The 19864-nt window shown below is 38.4% G+C and overlaps 1 long non-coding RNA gene and 2 other non-coding genes across 3 annotated transcripts; 1 reads left to right on the top strand and 2 right to left on the bottom strand.

The window, feature by feature from the left end:
* Nucleotides 1-1424: 1424 nt before the first annotated feature.
* Nucleotides 1425-19610, top strand: LOC118993591 (uncharacterized). The gene is made up of 3 exons (XR_005067886.1): nucleotides 1425-2320; nucleotides 12796-12858; nucleotides 19183-19610. It is a non-coding gene; the product is annotated as an uncharacterized LOC118993591 (long non-coding RNA).
* LOC118994532 (small nucleolar RNA SNORD56) lies at nucleotides 2626-2694 on the bottom strand. The gene has a single exon (XR_005068071.1). It is a non-coding gene; the product is annotated as a small nucleolar RNA SNORD56 (small nucleolar RNA).
* On the bottom strand, nucleotides 15991-16123 carry LOC118994561 (small nucleolar RNA SNORA76). Its single transcript, XR_005068083.1, has one exon. It is a non-coding gene; the product is annotated as a small nucleolar RNA SNORA76 (small nucleolar RNA).
* Nucleotides 19611-19864: the final 254 nt, after the last annotated feature.

The following is a 19864-nucleotide window of genomic DNA, read 5'->3' as shown; positions in this document are numbered from 1 at the left end:
ATGATAGCCGATATTCAAAAGATGCTACAGCTGGTCCCGAAGGTCACTAGAAGACCGGTGTTAATCCTGCGCACAAACTTTCTGCCCCGTCTCCTTGCCAGCTCAGTAGTGCTGGAAAGTCCCAAATCTCAGCGTTAAGTCTGGGATTCTGCCCCCAGTGCAGCCAGTCGAACCAGCCTCACATGTAAAAATACACAGTAGCACAGATGTGGGCAAATGAAAAACTATGTTCAGAATCTGACATTGTCTGTACCTTCACTATTGAATTTCAGCTCTGTCTTTGCAAAGGCTTCTTCCTGCTGAACACAAGTACCATATAATATATGGTTCCTGCACAGGCTTAGTTATCTTAAAACTTTCCCAGGAGGAGGGACGGTAGCAAGGAGTCTAGGAGTTAGCATCCATGTATATCACTTTTGACTATAAGACACAGTCCTGGTTCCTGGTTAAATGTTGGTGTAATTACAGTAATCTTTTCCTTGTGCCACCAATGACTAAATGCTCATGTTTATCATCTCCACCTTGTTCAGGAAGAGTCTACTCAAGGCACATCTTATTGAAAACCAATGCCTTTTGGGCTCAATAAGACTTACATCACAAATCTTCTGTATCTCAGCTACAGGTCTCAGTACTAGATACTTTACACAGAGGATGTCCCTGAATCTTCTTTATAATCACCCTCTCAGTTCTACTGAGGTGGAAACAGAGGCCAAGTTCCCCTAAAAGAGACAAAAGTGAGTAAACCAGGTGTCTCTCACTCCAAATCCCATATTCCTGCTCCAAAAACAGCTCAAGATTCAAGCATCACTAAAAGGCTGGTGCAGGAGGGATTACTAAGATGCCTCTTGGTATCTATCACAGTACTCTACTTTAATTTCTTCTTCTTGGCCTGTTAACTTAGCCCTACCAGGAAATGGCATCATTTAGCCACTAAAATACAGGTTATGAAGTTCATGGTTGACATGTCTGTTGGATCTGCCTACGTCCTTCGCAGGTGGTATAGCTATTTCAGGCATCATAGGCTCCCATCTTTGCTTTCCCAACCTTGACTCCCACAATCTATGGACAGACAAAAATGTCAGGAATGTCGAACACCTTCCTAAAAGTGTGAGTACACACCCTCAGGAAACCAGGCTTCCAGGCTGAATTTCTTGAATGGGAAGATAACTGTTGTTCTTTCTACCACACTCAACTCAAAAGTCAGATTACGGAGAGGCCGCTAAGAAATCCATCATTATCATTCTCAGCTCATCTGCAGGGTAAGTGGGGGTAGGGAAGACCTGTCCAACAAACAAACAAGTTAAAAAAAAACAAAACCTTTATTGGATGTTGCAAAACATGAGGACATGAAAGGAAGAAAAAAAGTAAAAATTGAGAGAAAAAATAATTTCTATTTCTACTGTTACTGAAGGCATGTTGTAGAGAAATTGCAAAGGGTTTTATATTCCTAGAAAGAAAACAAAGTGCAGACAGTAAGAATTACTGTTGGAAGGACACTGAGCTTCCTTTTTTCCTGAAGAGCTTTCAAGAACACATAAGGGAACTAGAGGTATGTACTGAGGAAAATCTCTTTAGTTTCTTCTATTTGTCTGAAGTAAAACTTTAAGATGGAAGGGGTGGAAAGCATGAGAGGAAAGTGCCACTTTCCGAAAAAGCTGAAATATCACAGTTACCCCTAATTATGGGATAAAGAATAGAACATACGCTCCTTTTTATTTTCATCATATGAAATGACATCTCGACTCATTTTTTTTTCTTAGTTGGAACATTTTCTCCTCCTGAATATGTACTGTAATTCCTGGGACAGTTCCTTTCTTTGTTTTAGTTGAAACTAAATCAAGGGTTTGACTAGATTTGAGGCCATTAGGCACAATAAACTCTACCACACCTAGTCATCTTCAGAGTGCACAAATGAGGCAGGAAAAATAAATACCTGCCTTGTTTGTAAAGGGCTGAACACATTTGTGACCTTTAACATTGGTAGTCATGCAAACTTTGGAATGAGCGATCACACTTCACGTCCCTAGGCCTGGGCAGGGAGAGGCTGGGCTTAGAAAAGCACATTGCCCTCATGCACTTCTGAAGGGAAGAAAACATTCCTTGAGTTCTTTCACCTTTACGCTAATGGGGAAATGGGCTTGTATTTTCAGCAAACACCACTGGAGACCAACTTATTCAGGAAAACAAATACAGCATTAGCTCTGCTGATCTCTGAAATGCTTCTGCTGGGAAGTGTATGAGCCTGGGTCTCACCTGGGGCCTTTTCAAGATTCATTCATCTACCAAACAAAAATCTGTTTGGTGTCTCCCAATGCACCAGGTACTGTTCGTTTAATATATTCTGAATTCTTATAATGTACAAGACAATTTGGTACTGTGGAGGATAGAAAGAAAGTTGAAAACACAACATATGCCCTTGACGGGTTTATTTTCTCTTAAATAAACCAAGAAAGACCAAAAATGATCAATAATTTAGATATTAAAAATTCCCTGTTGTAATTCTTGGCTTCGGTTATTATAAATTGCTTGTGTGGACATATGTGTGTAGATGTACACCCATCAGTATATGTGGTGTGTACTAAGTTTGGTTTATGAGAGGAAAGTTCAGCTCTGTAATATTTTTTTTCACTCAGACCCAGTCTCAACTCTCACTAGGTGAGCTGCTGTTGACAAAAAGTGTTACCATCATTGTAGAGCTCTTCAATATTTTAGAGAATTCTTATATTATGTTAAAATTGTCCACAGGAGGGCTAGATGACTGAGTAAATGCTAAAAAGAGATTCAGCTGATCATCTAGTTGTTGAAAATGTGAAGAAGAAACCACCAGAAGATTAACCTGTATTTTCTTAAAAGTTACCAATTAATTTGTGAACTACTTCTAAGTCATCAGTTGTTAACACACATTTTCCTCTTCATGCAATTTGAAACAGGGATACGGCTCTGCTCAAAACAATTTTGCCTTCATTTGTACTTCTGATGTAAGATAAAAGTAGCTGCGGATGTGATAGAGAAAATGTGGTTGGAGGCAATGAGGACACTAAGGCCCATTCATTTAATATGATTTTGTATGTGGTCTGTCCAGAAAAAGACCAGCCATTGTTAATATAATGAGAATATTTGTGTGACATCGATATAATCTGGCAGCCAGGGAGAGTAGACTGGAATGTGCACGTGTGAACAATGACAACTTCACTGTACTAGTCAGTGGGGGCAGTAGACCCTGCAGAGCGAGCATGTGTGTACTGTGTGGCTGTCACACTTAAAATGAATGAGAAAGTAGAGCAACAAATCTGCATCAAATTTTGTGTTAAGGTTGAACATTCCTGTGCAGAAACTATTCAGATGATTCAGAAAGCTGCAGCTATGGGTAACTGGTGATTGGCAGCTTTATCAAAATGATGTGCCTGTTTGTGAATCAGGCCTCATCCAGTGTTTTTTGGCAAAACATCAAATCAGCCAGGTGACTCAGCCTCCTGTGACTGCTGGCTTTTCCCCCAAACTAAAATCACCTCTGAAAAGGGAGAGACTTCAGATCATTGATGAGATTCAGGGAAATACGACAGAGCAGCTGATGGTGTTTGGGAGAATGGTGTGAGGTCCCAAGGTGCCTACTTTGAAGAGGACTGAGGCGTCATTGTCCTACATTTTTTTCAGTTAAGGTCTCTATTTTTCATATTACATGGCTGGATACCTTCTGGACAGACCTTGTATAGACTTCAACACACCATGACCCAGAGCCACTCACAATCTCCCTGTTTTCCTTTTAAACAGACTGAGGAGCACTTCAAGTAGCTTTTTGGTATTTCCCCTTCTCACTTCTCTCCATTGTTCTCCAAACCATTTAGGATAAGCCAAAATAAAATGCACTTCCTTCTTGGTGGTTGTTTGATCTGTGGACCTGCACGTGTGTGCACTGCCTGACTTGAAGGTAGATGGATCTCCTCCACACCCCTGGGCTTTGAATGGAGCAAAAAGTGGGGTTTGTTTTTTCACTTAGTAATAACAATGCTGACTTATGGAGAACTTGAGAAAATACTTAAAGCTGCATCAACAACATCTGACTTATATGTTATACAGAGCAGCTGTGCGTGTCATTAAAATGAAGCCAAAGTCAACTTTTATGGGTCTTTGGACCAAATAACATTGGGGTTAAGACAGATTCAGTGTCCAAGGGGATGAGGAGTAACATTTCATTTCCCTAAGATATGCTGCTGATTTTGTTTCTGTGCTTTTATAATCTTCTTTCTGATGTTCCAGTATTTTCCCCTTTGTGTGTATACCTGTATATATTTAAAATATTTGTAATTTATTCTTTCATTCAATCAATCATTTATTTTGATGGAAAAAATCATATTTTAGTTTTGTCCTTGTTTGTTTTGCTTTACAACAATTGGCAAAGCCAGAAACGGTTCCAGGTAACTACTGCAAAATCACTAAAGTTTAAGTGTGGAAACGTTGAAATTGCCTTAGGTGTTTCCTTTAGATGTCTGTCCTGACATCCCAATGTCTTGAACAGCAATGTAATGGGCCTTTCGAGTATGAGAGTTGAAAGGGGAGCAAGTGGTCAAATTCCAAAGTAAATAGAAGAAAAAAAAAGATAATTGGGATTCTGAATCCATAAGGTGACAGATGCCTGAGTCTGAATCCTAGCACCACACCGTGGGATCTACCTGTGGCCTGGAGGGAGGAAGGAGGAAGGAGGAAGGAGGAAGGAGGAAGGAGGAAGGAGGAAGGAGAGTTCTGTGGTGAATGCTCTATCCTATGGCTCCAGCTAGAGTAAAACTCTCTACTGACTTTCTAAGTTTCTAGGTAGGAATATGCTGGAACACTTTGGATTTTCATGGGTGAGAGGACACCTTTGTCATATACGGTAGCTTACCCTTTACATGTTTCTTTCTGTCTCCAGATTCCCAGTGCTCTGAGTATAAGACCACATAGCTCACTCATCTGTAAGGCCCTATTTCTACTCTTTCTATTCTATTAGGTTTGTTCAGTGAAATTAGGAAAGAAAGAATACATTTAATAAGCAGAGATACAAGAGGATTCTTACTGAGAAATTATTCTTTCTACAACTGACTTTCAAAGGTGAATTTTAATTATTTGATGTTAAACCTTACTACAGGGCCTGCTTTGGGGATAAAGGTAATAAGAAGGAAGGAGAAGCCTCTGTTATTCTGTAAGAAAATGCAGAACCTGAATGAGAGAATAAAAAAAGTGCATTTCATGGGAAATAATCTGGACAATTAGGAACATCATCAAAGCAGAAGAATGTAAATATACCACTTGTTAGCTAAAAGATGTCACACACACATGCACACACTCATAATTTAAAAGAGATAGATAAAACTTTCTTCTATTGTACAAATTTTCCCGTGACATAAGTCAGTTTCAAAACAATTTTAATGAGCTGCATGTTCTTCCATTATTGTATTGTAGTAAATATATTTAATTGATCTCTCACTTGGGGAGCTCTGTAGTAAAGAATTAATGTTACTCAAAGAGAAGTTTGGCTCTTGCCTTTGGCTACTGGGAGGTTATTTTCTTGGCTTTTGGGACATCCTGCCTGATAAAGTGTCTTTATTTACCTTAGGGTCTGTGCCACACTAGACAGTCAGACAGTGGGATTGACAGGGGCGGGGGAGTGGGGCTTTGGGCCACACAGCATCTACTCTACCTCCAGAGGGGTGTAGGATATGACATACAGGCACACAGGCAGTCACCCGTGCCTGTGTGATTGAACCCCAGGAAAAATCTGGACACCCGAGAACCGGGCAGCCCTCTCAGGTCCATGATACTCTGTGCATATTGTCACACATTGTTGCCAGGGGGCTTCATGTTACCCATGATTCTACTAGTTAAGGGCAATGAATGTTCCACACTTAGAATTTTCTGGGACTCTGCCCTATGTGTATCTTCCCTCACCCCATTTTAACTTGTATTCTTTCATTTAATAAATGATAATCAATAGTATAGAAGTTTTCAGTGAGCCCTTTGAGTATTTCCGGTGAATTATCAAACCCGAGGGGATCCTTGCAAATCTCCAAGCTCTGCAGTGGGCATCAGTGTCACAGGAGCATTAATTAATTTCCCTTTATTTTCAGTTGTAAATGGCTTTTAAATAAAAAATAGCATTTTGTAGAATAAAGAACAGCCTACGTTAAGTGTACATCATTCATAATAAGCATTAAATGTGCTTAAATGTGTTAAAATATGGCTCATAGGATGAAAAAATAGAGCAAATTATTTAAATTTTTATAATATAAATAGTATAGTAACATAGAGTATGCATGTCTGTAGGTATCTTTGATCATTTTCTTTTATTAAATTAACTGAGGTAGGATTAATGAGTTAAAGGGCCTGGACATCAAGCTTGAAAGGTGTGCAACATTTGTGTGTGCAGCATGAGATAAGAGCAGTGAGGGAAGAGCCTTCTAGGTGGGCCAAAGAGAAGAGGCAAATGCATGGAGGTCCCGGGGGCATGTAGATATACTTTTTTGGAGGTCAGTGGAAATGATCTAGGGTGAACAAAATGAAATCTTGGACAGGTAAGTATTTGAGGAAATGGATTATGAAGGTAAAATCACCCAAGATACATACAGGCCTTCAGAATAGGAGATACTAAGATTCTGGGCCTTCTATAATGCTCGATGCCATTGCACTCCATTCCACAAAGGATTTGAAAGAAGTGGAACCACTATAAAAGTTTGAACTTAAAAGTCAGTCATCCCAGAGCATCCAGAGCACATGTTACCCATGTCTCTCCCTTGCCCTCTCTTAGTATCTGAATGACTTTCACTGTGTTCTTGTCTAGGTCTGCCTTCCCCTTTCTTCCTTCTTAGCTCTTTTACTTTTCTTTCTTTTTTTCAAATATATTTTATTGATTATGCTATTACAGTTGTCCCATTTTTCCTCCCCTTTATTTACCCTCTGCCCAGTACCCCCCTCCCACAAGCATCACCAACCTTATTCATGTCCATGGGTCATACATATAAGTCCTTTGGGTTCTCCATTTCCCATACTATTCTTAACCTTCCTCTGTCTACTTTGTACCTACCATTTATGCTTGTTATGCCCTGTATCTTTTCCCCTTTCTCCCCCTCCCCACTGATAACCCTCATGTGATCTCTATTTCCGTGAATCTGCTACTGTACTAGTTGTTTGCTTGGTTCATTTTTGTTTTGTTTTGTTTTTTAGGTTTGGTTCTTGATAGCTGTGAGTTTGTCATTTTACTGTTCATACATTTGGTCTTCTTCAATTTCTTAGATAAGACCCTTTAACATTTCATATAATAAGGGTTTGGTGATGATGAACTCCTTTAACTTAACCTTATCTGGGAAGCACTTTATCTGTCCTCCCATTCTAAATGATACATATTCAGCTTTGCTGAGTAGAGTAATCTTGGATGTAGGTCTTGCCTTTCAGACTTCAAACACCTCTTTCTAGGTTCTTCTTGCCTGCAAGGTTTCTTTTGAGAAATCAGCTGATAGTCTTATGAGTATTCCTTTGTATGTAACTGTCTCATTTTCTTGCTGCTTTTAAGATTCTCTTCTTATCTTTCATCTTGGATAACGTAATTATGATGTGCCTTGGTGTGTGCTTCCTTGGGTCCAACTTCTTTGGCACTCTCTGAGCTTCCTGGACTTCCTGGAAATCCATTTCCCTTGCCAGATTGGGGAAGTTCTTCATATTATTTCAAATAAGTTTTCAATTTCTTGCTCTTCTTCTTCTCCTTCTGGCACCCCTATGATTCAGAGGTGGGAACATTTAAAGTTGTCCTGGAGGTTCCTAAGCCTCTCTTTACTTTTTCTGAATTTTTGTTTCTTCATTCTGTTCTGGATGAATGTTTATTTTTTCCTTCTGGTCCAAACTGTTGATTTGAGTCCTGGTTTCTTTCCCTTCACTGTTGGTTCCCTATACATTTTCCTTTATTTTATTTTTCATAGCCTTCACTTTTTCCTCTATTTTGCGACCATACTCAACCATTTCCATGAGCATCCTGATTACCAGTATTTTGAACTCTGCATCTGATAGATTGGCTATCTCTTCATCTCTTAGTCATATTTTTTTCTGGAGATTTGATCTCTTCTTTCACTTGCTTTATATATTTTTTGTCTTGGTGTGCCTCTTATGTAGTAAGGGGTAGAGCCTTAGGTATTTTCAGGGTGGGGAAATCCAGATCACTGTGTCACGGCCCCATATATGGGGAAGGTATCAGTGAGAGAACGATGCTGCTTGCTCAGTTCTCAGCTGGCTTTTAGTTCCTTCCTCTGCTACCCACAAGCAAATTGGAGCCTTCTGGTGCTTATTCCTGGGTAGGTGGGTTTGTGTACATTCTAGGACCCTGTGGGTATCTCCAATGAACTCTTCTGCAAAGCTACAAGTTTCTCCTGCTCACTCAATCCCCCAAAATTTTTTCAGTCAGAGGTTTTGAGGCTTTATTTCCCTGCACTGGAACCCTGAGTTGCAGTGTCTGTCTCATTCCCCAGTTGTTCCTCCCAGTTTATCTGTACCCAAATGTTGGACCACCTGCTCCAACTCTTCAGCTGCTGCCTCTCCTGGTCTGCTAGCCATCACCTTGCCATGAGTCCTCTCCACCACTGACTGCCTATCTCTTCCCCTCCTACTGGTCTGGATGAATGTTTCTTCTTTAAATCCTTGGTTGTCAGACTTCCACACAGTTCAGTTTTCTGGCAGTTCTCATTTTTTGTTTTTAAATTTCTTGTTGTCCTTCTTTTGGTTGTGCAAAAGGCAAAGTATATCTACCTATGCCTACATCTTGGCCAGAAGTCCTTAGCTCTTTTACTTTACTTTTCTTCTTCTCTATCTTTCTGCTTTCAGAATTCACTCTTGTCCTTATTATAGTGATAAAAGTTGTATGTAATTCTAAATTTGAATTTATTAAAAGAAAGTATTAATACTTATTTATTTATATATTCCTCACTTGAGGATGATTTTATTGAATTTTAGAATTATATATAGAGAGAGATAGAAACATTGATTGGTTGTCTCCCATATGCACCCCAACTGGGGATTGAACCCACAACCTAGGTATGTGGCCTGAGTGAGGATTGAACCTCAAACTTTTGGAGTAGAGGATTATGCTCCAACTGACTGACCCACCCAGCCAGGGTTCTCATTTTATTTTTTAAATAAGTAAGTTAGCATTCTATATTTTTATGATTCCACAAAAACTTTAATTATAATATTTTATCATATGACACTCAGCTAGTTTTTCCCTCTTAAATTTGGGACCTGAACTAAAAGAAAAGAAAAACAAAATCAAGCAAACATAAACAATAATAAATATTGAAAGCAAGCTAAACAATCTCATAATTCTTGAAAAAGATGTTTCATTTTAGACCCCCAAATACGGGCTTTTCTAGAGGAGTATATTTGTTAGGGGAAATACATACATATTTTCTCTTTGTATATTGTTTCATGTCTTACCTCTTTTAGAAAGAAAGATACATAAAAATGTGTTATTAGATACGTATCAGTGTTCTATCACTTCATAACACAGTACCACAAATTAGCAGATTAAATGAATACCCATTTATTAACTCATATTCTTGATGTCTGAAGACATCAAGGCTTGGCAAGGCAGGTTTCTCTACTCAGGCTGATACCAAGATCAAGGTGTCAGCTGGATGCAGCCTCATGTTCTTTGAAGGAAAATTGTCATTTTCCTGCTGGCAATACCAGAAGCTACTACGCAATACCAGAAGCTATTTCAATTCCTTGCTGGCAGGCTCCTTCCATCTCACATTCAACTCTCTGATTTTATCTTCTCTTCCAAGCTGAAGCAAACTCTGTTTTTAAGGGATTCGTGCATGAGGTTAGGTGCGCTAGAAAATCTTTCTATCTTAAGGTTGGTCCATGTAAAATAATCTAATCACAGGAGTTAACATGGGGAAGTAGAGATCATAGTGGCCACTTTAGAATTCAGTCTACCACAGGACAGACTAGAACCTATTGAAAGAAGGACCCCAGAGACAAATGTACAAGGGCTGGCAGTGTAAGCCAGAGACTCTCAAAGCACAGTCCAGTTATTAGAGTCCCTGAGGAGTCCATAAGGCCCAAACCATTTTCAAAATAATGTTAAGATGTAAGTTGCCTTTTTTATTCTTGTTTTTGCACATGTGTAGAGTGAGGCTCTCCATAGGCTGAATGGCATGTGTGCGAGCAGCACAGATAGAATATGGAGGCAACTATGAGGTCCAGCTGTCTAGCTGTCTTCTATTACAGATAATACAGAGGTTTGCAAAAATGTAAATGCTACCACCCCAGCCACTCAATTTGTTTTTGTTTTGGAAAGCATTATTATTTTTTACAAAAATGTTATTTTTATTAACAGGTAATAGGTTATTATTGCCATTTAGAATAAATTATTAAATATTGTTTTAAAAATGTCTAACTTAATTCCTAATATGGGTAATACTGTATTTATAAATGTTAACAGTATGATAATATAACATAAACACAAAGAATAAAGAGTTCCTGAGACTAACAAGTGTGAGGAATACAAAAGTAATGTTCTGAGCAAAACTTACTAGAAGAAAATGCATTTTATCACATTGTATTGTTTGGGTTGGTAGACTTTTTCTTTTTTTTTTTTTTTAACTGTTGGCATTATGGGAAAAAAAAGCTGATTCAATTGAGTTTCCCAGAACAGTGACCTATTTGATAATTCCCCACTTGATGGGATAGACAGTAAAAATGTCATCAGCAAACTACACTCTTCCTGGAAGCTGAAACCCTGAGATCCAGGAAGAGACAGCTGGGAGCACATTTGGAACCCAGGTCAAGTTTAAAATGCTTCTACTTTGTGCTCCTAAGTAACCATGGTGAGGCACATTCTCTTCTCAAGCATGGTGTCCATAATCGAGATCTCAGCCTCCTGTCTTGTTTTCATGATCAGCTGTCTCTCACTTGAATTTATTTCAAAGGATTTGAGTAGTGATAGGCAAATGAGTGCTGTATGCAGACAACAACTGGCTCATATGTATGAGAAAGTTTCATAGCCTCATGGTTCCCAATTTCCACTAAGAGTAACAGCATGGTTCAAACGCCAGTTCTGTCTCTTACTAACTGCATGTGCTGCCTTTGGGCAGTATTTAACTTCTCTAAGATGTGATTAAAATGTGCATATCCACACCCATGTTAAAAAGTCATTATGAACACAAAATAAGAAAATGTATGTGAAGTACTTAACACAGTGGCTGGTATACACTATATTAGAACCATTAAATCATAACAACAATTAATATTAAAAGAATACATAGAGCAACATTTTTCAATTTTTTGTTCAAAAATATGTCATTCCAACCTACAGGAAACATATCTTAGCATGTTTTAAAAAAACTAAACTAAGTATTATTGCTCTAAATCTATTTAAAAAGTAAATGATAAGTATAATAACAATACTAAAAATATAGAGCACTTTCTATGGACTAAAAAGTGATCTATGCACTTTACATATAGTAACTCATTTAATCCTCACAATAGTTCCACAGGGAGGTGTACAATGCTTATACTCATTTTATAGAAGAGGAAACTGAGGCATGGAGAGGTTGAGAAACTTGCCCAATAGAGCACATGCAGAAGTGGGGTTCACCTGGTAGGCCTCCTTTTTTTCTGTCTACACAATCCAGTGTACAGTCTTGGTTTTACTTTCTTCCCAGGTAGGAAAGACTTTCTGAGGTCAGGGCCTGTGCCTTACATGAAGGTGCAGGGGACACTATTTGTTCTTGAATAATTGGCTTTTTCTTGACGCTAAGATTAGACTTCAGTTTAGGAGAAAATTTTGACTCCTGAAGAAATATATTTAGTAGTCCCAATAAATGATTATGTAGCCTAAGTTTGAAAATCTTTTACATTTCCCCCCATACTTTGTCCATATGTTTCCCATGGCCCTCCACACTCTATTGTACTTCTAGTCTATTCCACCTTGAAAGTTACCACCATGAGGCACAGTCTGCCCTTTTTCAATGATCTTTTTCATGGTCTCATTTCCTGTTAACTTTGATTTTTCTATGTCTGTTGAACCAGATAATCACTAGCACCCAAACAACAGCTGACATTTCTTCTGAAATAAAAGCATCTGAATCTATCCTTTAGACAGAAAAGGCGGTTCTTATGTTTTCAATTGCATGTGACTAGTCTTAGAATGAAGACCTAGTTCTCTTTGTTTGCTGCCCTATTTCTTTTTCAAATATCCTTCAGAAAATCTGAATGACTGGTTGTGTCCTCCTTAAAGTAATTTTGCTTTTCCTAGTCTTTGAAAATTAGGCCATGTGATTTGGTGACAGTAGCTTCCTCTAACAACAAGGTCCCAGGATGCTGGCCCATGAAGCATCGGAACAATCCAGTTTCACCAGAAGTGGCACAGCTTCCTATGCAAGCCTTGATCTGGGGCACAGGGGGTATATTGCTGAGGTTAAGGCTGAGTACGAAGGTTCTTTTGTGACTTTTTAATGAAGCAACAGAAGACCCAGTTTTTATAATGGGATTTCAGGTCTTGACTTTTTGTTGTATTTTCTTCCCTTTCTCTGTAAATAGCATTGTTTATTCTGGGCTCAAAGCACTTGCTTATGTACTCTAACTTATCAATTTGAGATTAGGTAAATGAGAGAGTTGATATAGGATGCCTTTGTCATTCTCAAAGGAGTGTGTTACCAGCTGATTTGTCTTTAGACAGGCGAAGGAGTAAAATATCTAAATTACCGCTTGTCTTTTATTTTTCTTCCAATTGAAATCATACTAAAATCATCTCATTTGCATTTTTTCCCATCACAGTTCAGTGACTAGCAGGAGAACTACCTTCACCAGGATGCCAGTCCTTTTTATCAACATGTACATGTGAGTATAGTGAAAATAATTAATAGTCAAAATTAACTTTGAAAAGTCCCATGGTAAGGTATAGATAGCTATGTAAGTACCATACTGACAGATCAGACTTGAGACAGACATGACATATTGTCACTTAATAAGTCCATCATGATCCAAAGTTTCTCCGGGTTGTAAGTGTCCTGGTTGGTGTCAAATGACAAAGCTGACTTGCATCTAGGGGCTATGCAGGGTGAGTCTTGTGTATCTCAATCCTAAAAACATACCTAGCGTGGCAAGTATCACTCTCAGTGTGAGAAGAACATGGGCACTAAGCCCATGTGAGGAAATAACTGACTCAAATCTCCCTTCTCCAGCCGTACCCTGAATATATGTGGAAACTGGGACAAAAATACAAATAAAGCTTCACGTAGTCTATAGATTTTGAAATGATAAGTCAAGTAAGTAAACTGTTAAATAAAATGCATTTCATCCCGTTTTTCTTAATCAATAGACTTTCATAGTGGCCTGGAAGGGCAGTTTCAAATTATGAATTTTTCAGACCCCTTGCAGTTTTGTGCCAGAATGTGGCAGTGCCAAGAGAGGTCACTCTCCAGCTACACCTCTCCTCAGAGGGCCAAAGGGACAACTCCATTCAGAGCCCATGCCCCCTTCCTCTAGACTTTACTTAACAACTCCCTGCCAGAGACCCCAATCTAGTTTGTCCTTGGAATGGACTGTACCACTGGTATGCACACCTGTAACCCTAAAGGGTGACCCAGTGGTGGCTGTTTGTAGGCCTTGTGGGTAGAATTTGGATGTACTGACCCCCCCCCCCCATAAGGATGTCCATTCCCCTATGCATGAGACCCCTTGTGGTGCAGGAGGGGGCCAGGAGTGGATACATCTAATGTGGGAAGTTGGGGGCACAGCTCTTCTCACTCAGATCCAGCTGCAGTCCTGCCCATCTCGTACTTAGTAAGAGAACTATGTTGATCGAGTAAGATGGCAGGCAGAATCCCTTCAACTGTTTCAGTTTTTCTCTAGCTTAATTCCTCTGCTGATGGTGTATAGTTGAATCAGCTTAACTTTAGCAGTTAAGTGTGTTATGACTAGGTTAAGGGCAAAAGAATTGGGGTAGGTGGAGTCTGGAGTATATGGAAAGGGGGGATTTCAACTTACTTCCAGATTCTGAGGGTGGGGTGTTTTCCACCCTCACACCCCATGGAGGAAAACTTTAGTAGTGAGTGGAGGCATCTGTCATTCCTTTCTGATCTTAAACACCAAACAGGGTCCCCCTTTTACATTCCCTGTCCCAGCAAATGTTCCCATTGTTGGCCTTTCAGTCCCTCTAGACAACTGGGGCATTATCTTCAACTTCTTCCTCTTCTGCACATCTTTTCTCCCAACCAGTCTGCCAGTAAATCTTTTTTATTGCCTAAATATTTCTTACATCTCCCCCTTCCTCCTTATCCCCAGTTCAGAGAAGGACACTGGAGGTCAAGGGTATAAAGCTGACCATAGTTTAAGGCCAAGGTTCTCGCATCAAGAGCTAGTGGTTACCAGTAATTCCCAAGGTGGTCAAGGAATGTAAAACAGTTCAAGGTTGCAATGTTCTTGCTTTGTTCCATTGCTTTTTACAGGTGTGTTATACTGTTGTTTCTGCAAATATTTTGTATTATGTCAGAACTGTGTGTGATGTGGTCAAGTAAACTCACACAAGATAATAATTGACTGTAGACATTTTAGTTTTTCATTTTATACTTAAAATTATACACCATGCTGTTTGAAAACCCCCTTCCCTCAAACTAAGAATGCTGAATAAGAAAAAATAGCTTTCCTTTCCAAATTTTTAGAGATTCCAATGTACCCATGAATTTACTCTTTAACAACTTCCCTCTCTGAGACTAATGCATATGTGAAAAATCAATTTTGTGTAGGTCACATTCATATTTCCTGATGGCATGGGTAAATATTTGCCTTAATGTTTCAGAAGAATAGGAGCAAAGTGTTGAAATCAATGCATCATTTATCTTCGATGTGAATTGTCCTAGTACATTTCAAAATGTTTGCTTTCTTGAGGAAGGTACTTCTCAGTTTCATCAGGTAATCTGCACCTTATCAGGAGGTGTCTGTACTTTAGGGGGAAATAAACGCAATAGAGGAAATACCTACGTTGGTGAAATAAGAGCGACGTTATGAGGAATTAATTATCTTCCACTAACATGTCATATTTATGGATTGGCAAGAAGATTAGCTTTAGGGAAAAAGATACTTCCACTTTTCCCAGGCTCAAGCTTTGTGCTTTCCTTTCTCTTTCCAGGGGACAGAATGTCCCTCAGCATGGAAACAAGCAGACCAGGTAGCCAAGTATCTGAGAACACCCTCATTTAAACAAACAGGAACAAACATGTTTAGAGAGAGTTTCTTCTGTTTGGTGCTCTGGTTCTGGTTGAGATTTTTCAAACAGAAGGTTTGAAAACAGATATGTTCCACAGTCTCCCACCCCTGAAACGGCAGTAGCCACTCATTTTCCTGCAGGTGTTTTTCACTTATGAAAACTGAAAGACCTTTTCCTGAATCAGCAGTCAGACTGTTACCCCTGGGTGTACTCTTTGGGAGTCGTTGTCTCCCCAAAGTGGCCCCAGGCGTAACTGTGTATATCAGTAGGACCTCCTTGAAATAGACATGAAACTTGTCTGTATATCTAAAATTCTGAATTATTGTGCAATTTCCATCCTCAGCGAGCTATGTCTTAAAACCAGTCATTTCCCCTTTCTGAGGTCCAGTTACCTCACCTATGGGGCAAGAAAATTTGAACTAGATTAGGCTCATCGAGTATATTGTACCTGTGCTGTCCTTTCTTATTCCATATGCTTGGCAGATACAGCTAATCAATCCATCACTGATTTCACTCTTATTTATGCTTAAATTTTTATTACAACCTTTCTCAATTAAATTGTTTAGGCAGCTATTGCCAACTGAGATAATTGAGTAGAATTGGTATGCTTAAGCTATAACCTATTTATTATTTCAATACTAAATATTATCTAAGGAACTTTCTAGTCCAGGATTCTTTGTTGTGTTGTTAACAGGGTAAGTCTTTGGAAAATTTTTAGTGTATTCTATAGGATTCTTCCCCCCCCCCCCCGCAGTGTGGTGCCGCCATGTAGCTCGAGATTAAAAAGGCCGCCAGCTGAGGAGCAGTCAGCCCCAGTTATGCCCAAGCTCCTGCTCTGGCGCTGCAGCCTGACCCCCCGCACCACTCGCAGGCGCAGCGGGACCTCGAAGGCAGCATGTTACAGGATTCTTAGTATATTCCTGAAATAAAAGAAATAGTACAAAAAGTGCAGGCAATAAAAAATGTTCACTTTGCCCTGGCTGGTGTGGCTCAGTGGACTGAGTGCTGGCTTGCAAACCAAAGGGCCAGTTGATTCCTAGTCAGGGCACATGCCTGGGTTGCAGGCCCAGTCCCCAGTAAAGGGCGCTTAAGAGGCAACCACACATTGATGTTTCTCTTCCTCCCTTTCTCCCTTCTTTCCCCTCTCTGAAAATAAATAAATAAATAACTTTAAAAAAAGTGTTAATTCAGTGGATAGATGGATAGAATTCTCACTTTTCCACCCACCAATCAATTTTGTACTCTGAAAATTAGTTTGATAATACCTGACTTGATTAACATACAGATGCTCTGAGCATCCTATGTATATGGAAATACTTGGGGGCTGTTAAATAAGGCAAAATTATAAGGTGTTATTGTTATCTTGCTAATGTCCTTAGATATGGAATACTGATAAACCCTGTCAGGGCAAATCAGGAATATGTTATTTCTTTCTTTTCCCTTTTTTTAATGCTGAAGGGAAGACAGTTCAGGATGTGTCTGCCGTCTGATGCTTCCTAATCCTTACAATAACCCTGCTACATTTGGGTAAAAAGCTTCGTGCACAGATCTGGAATTTGAGTCATTACTCATACCATGGGGAGCTGTACGAAAAGATTGCCTTCAATTCCTCAGGGGAAGTTCTATTGGAGCTGTAAATGACTGGATAGTCAAGACAAAGAAAACTTTTAGTGAAAAGCTCAATCTGCATAGGTAGTAAAGTTGGCTTATTTAGAGAGGAGGTGTCCATACTTCTTTGTTTAATATAATTCAGCAGAAGTTTAGTGACACTGTCTGCGTCTATGGTATCATGTTAGGGATAAGAGGGAGATAAAGAATAGAGAGAACAAAACGGCCTACAAGAAGCTCACAGTTTAGTAAGAGAAATAAGAGAAGTAATTAGACAACAACAAAGCAAGAATATTCTTCCCAGAGTGACTAGAAGATTCAAAGAGGAAGGTGTCTTCTGGTTGTGAGGTTTAGGTAAACTTCGTGGAAGAGGAAGTGATGGAGCTTGACTTTGAAGAGAGGGTAGGATATCCACAAATGAAAATCACACTGAGATTTGGGAGAATGAATATGGTGCCAGTGGGTGATTTGACTGGAGCAAGAGAGAACCTGAGAGAAGGGTGTTTAATTTGGAAACCTATTTAAAAGTCTAGGCATGAAGTAGTGAGGCCCAAACTAGGGCAATGTTAGTAGATACTGAAAAGCAGAGGACAAATGGGAGAGACATTGCTGAGGGAAGACCATCAGGGACTTTGCAGCAGACACCCATCATAAGGTGAAGGAGAACGAGTCAAAGAGCTCACTAAGTATGCAGCCCAAGAGACTGGATGAATGGCCATGCAGTTCAGCCAAAGGGCTAAACTGAAAAAAGGTGGCTTCATTTACACATTTGAAATAGGCCGAAATTCCAGCATCTCAGGTGAAATAATTTTTAGAAAGAAGCTCTGATCTTTGTAAATCAACAGAACTACCACTGTAAAAACCTGTAACTTTTGCTTTAGTCCATGGTAATTTAATGGTATGATAAAATGGTTTTTATCTTCCAAACATAGTTATTTGCATATCTAAACATTTGGCTGGATCCCAACATATCCAAATAGAAATGCCCTTTAAATTTTTATTTATAGCCATCTTTGCATGAATGTTTTTGGATATTTTAAAAAATAAAATAAAACCTTTGACTTCTAACTATCTAATTGGTCTTTATATCATAAGTTCAAAGACAGCCCTGGCTGGTGTAGCTCAATGGATTGAATGCGGGCCTGTGAACCACATGATCGCGGTTCGATTCCCAGTCAGGGCATATGCCTGGGTTGCAGGCCAGTTCCCAGCAGGGGACTCACGAGAGGCAACCATACATTGATATTTCTCTCCTTCTCTCTCCTTCCTTTCCCCTCTAAAGATAATTAAATAAAATTTTTTAAAAAACGTTTTTTAAAAAAATAAGTTCAAAGACAAAGCGTCTAGACATTGCCGATGTGTGCTTTATTGTACAACCTATTTTCAAGATTGACTTTGGTTAATGAAGATATTTGTGACTAGAAACTCTTAGATGCTCAATAAAAAGAGCATAAATAATGCACCAAAAAGGGAAGTAATAAATAACAGTTATTAGAACTGAAAAAAAAGGCTGAGTAAATGGAAAACATTTGATAATATTTTATCACAGAAATAAAACATTGGGCATTGGGTGATATTATTAAAAGAACAATATTGTATTTAATAATTATCTGAGCATAATAATGTTGTAGCAATAACAGAACAATATTTACAGAAAACAATGAAAAATTTCTAGAAGAAGAAAAGATTTTGATACTTGATGCTAAAATGGCCAAACACATTTTAAAAACACAGATAAAAATAACAAAACAAATGATCACTATCTAAAATGGAAACATTGAAAAGGGATTTTAAATTATTAGTAACAAAATAAGAATATTTAATACATAATATCTTTAAATGTGCATATCTTAGGTCAAGTGGATAATACTAGTGATAAATGTGTCCTTGTAAACCTGCATTTATCACATAAATTATTAAAAACTGCTATATGAAGAAAGAAGTCAAAATTTACTAATGTTTTGTAATTTTTAACATTTTTTGCAAAAAGTAAGAGTTTTGAATTTTATGAAAAGCTGAAGAACAATTTCCAATTTTAGGCACTGATTTAAAATTTTGTTGAGAATTGTGCTCAGGTTAAAACACACACACACACACACACACGGCAGACAACTCAACACACAGGGTATGGCAGAAGTAATGCTTTTTTGAGTATGGTTTGTAGGGTAATGATATGGGTGTAATAATTTATAATTTTAATTTGAGCATTTCATCTAACATGTCATATAGTGTGCTTGACTGTGATATTGTTCTGTTATAGAATTACATACTTACGATTTAGTAATAAAAGATTTTGTAATAAAAAAGGGTTGTTATTTGTGCCAGACCCTGTGGTTTGATTTTCTTAGCAGGTGACAAGGTGTGAACTTGTGAAAAACAATGGCATTCTATGGACCGATTTGAAGATTATATGTTATTGTTTGTCTCTACCAAAAGATGGGAAGTTGAAGAAACCAACATCAAATCTGGCCATGTGACCATTCTTGTACATGTCATGGCAATGCTGACTGAATGTTGTTTAAAGCAGCAGAATTTAATTCAGAAAAGAGCTTCAAAAAAGCAGGAAACTATGGTGTTCAGCAGAGAAATTAAATCTGAACATGAGTTGCCCATGTTATTTCTCTATTTGGAATGCACACTGTGTATTTGACATAAACAGGCAAAATGTAAAAAGAAAAGACCATGGTTTGGCCATTTCACTTATAAATGGTCACAGATGTTTTCAGAATTTTTTTGAAAGTGTGTTTGTAAATCAAAAGAAGCTGCATGTGACCTGTATAGCAAAGTGACATTCCAGAAAATATAAATTAATTAGACCAAGGAAAGAAAACTGTGTATATAATATAAATAAGATTCATTTACAAATAATCTCCAAATAAATTGCTTTAAGGGTGATTTTCTGGTTATTACGAATCATGGTATGTTCTCTATTAAAGAGAGATTTGAAAAATACAGCAACATGGTGCTATTTTCAATTTTCTTTATACAATGTCAACTTTGAAAAACTTAAAAGAAAATTTAAAAATATCA

The sequence above is a fragment of the Sturnira hondurensis genome, unplaced genomic scaffold (assembly GCF_014824575.4).
Source record: "Sturnira hondurensis isolate 20B ecotype Veracruz unplaced genomic scaffold, ASM1482457v3 Scaffold0000880, whole genome shotgun sequence".
Taxonomy (NCBI): Eukaryota; Metazoa; Chordata; class Mammalia; order Chiroptera; family Phyllostomidae; genus Sturnira; species Sturnira hondurensis.
Note: the sequence above shows the minus strand (reverse complement) of the source record. Positions and strands in the feature narration are given on the sequence as shown.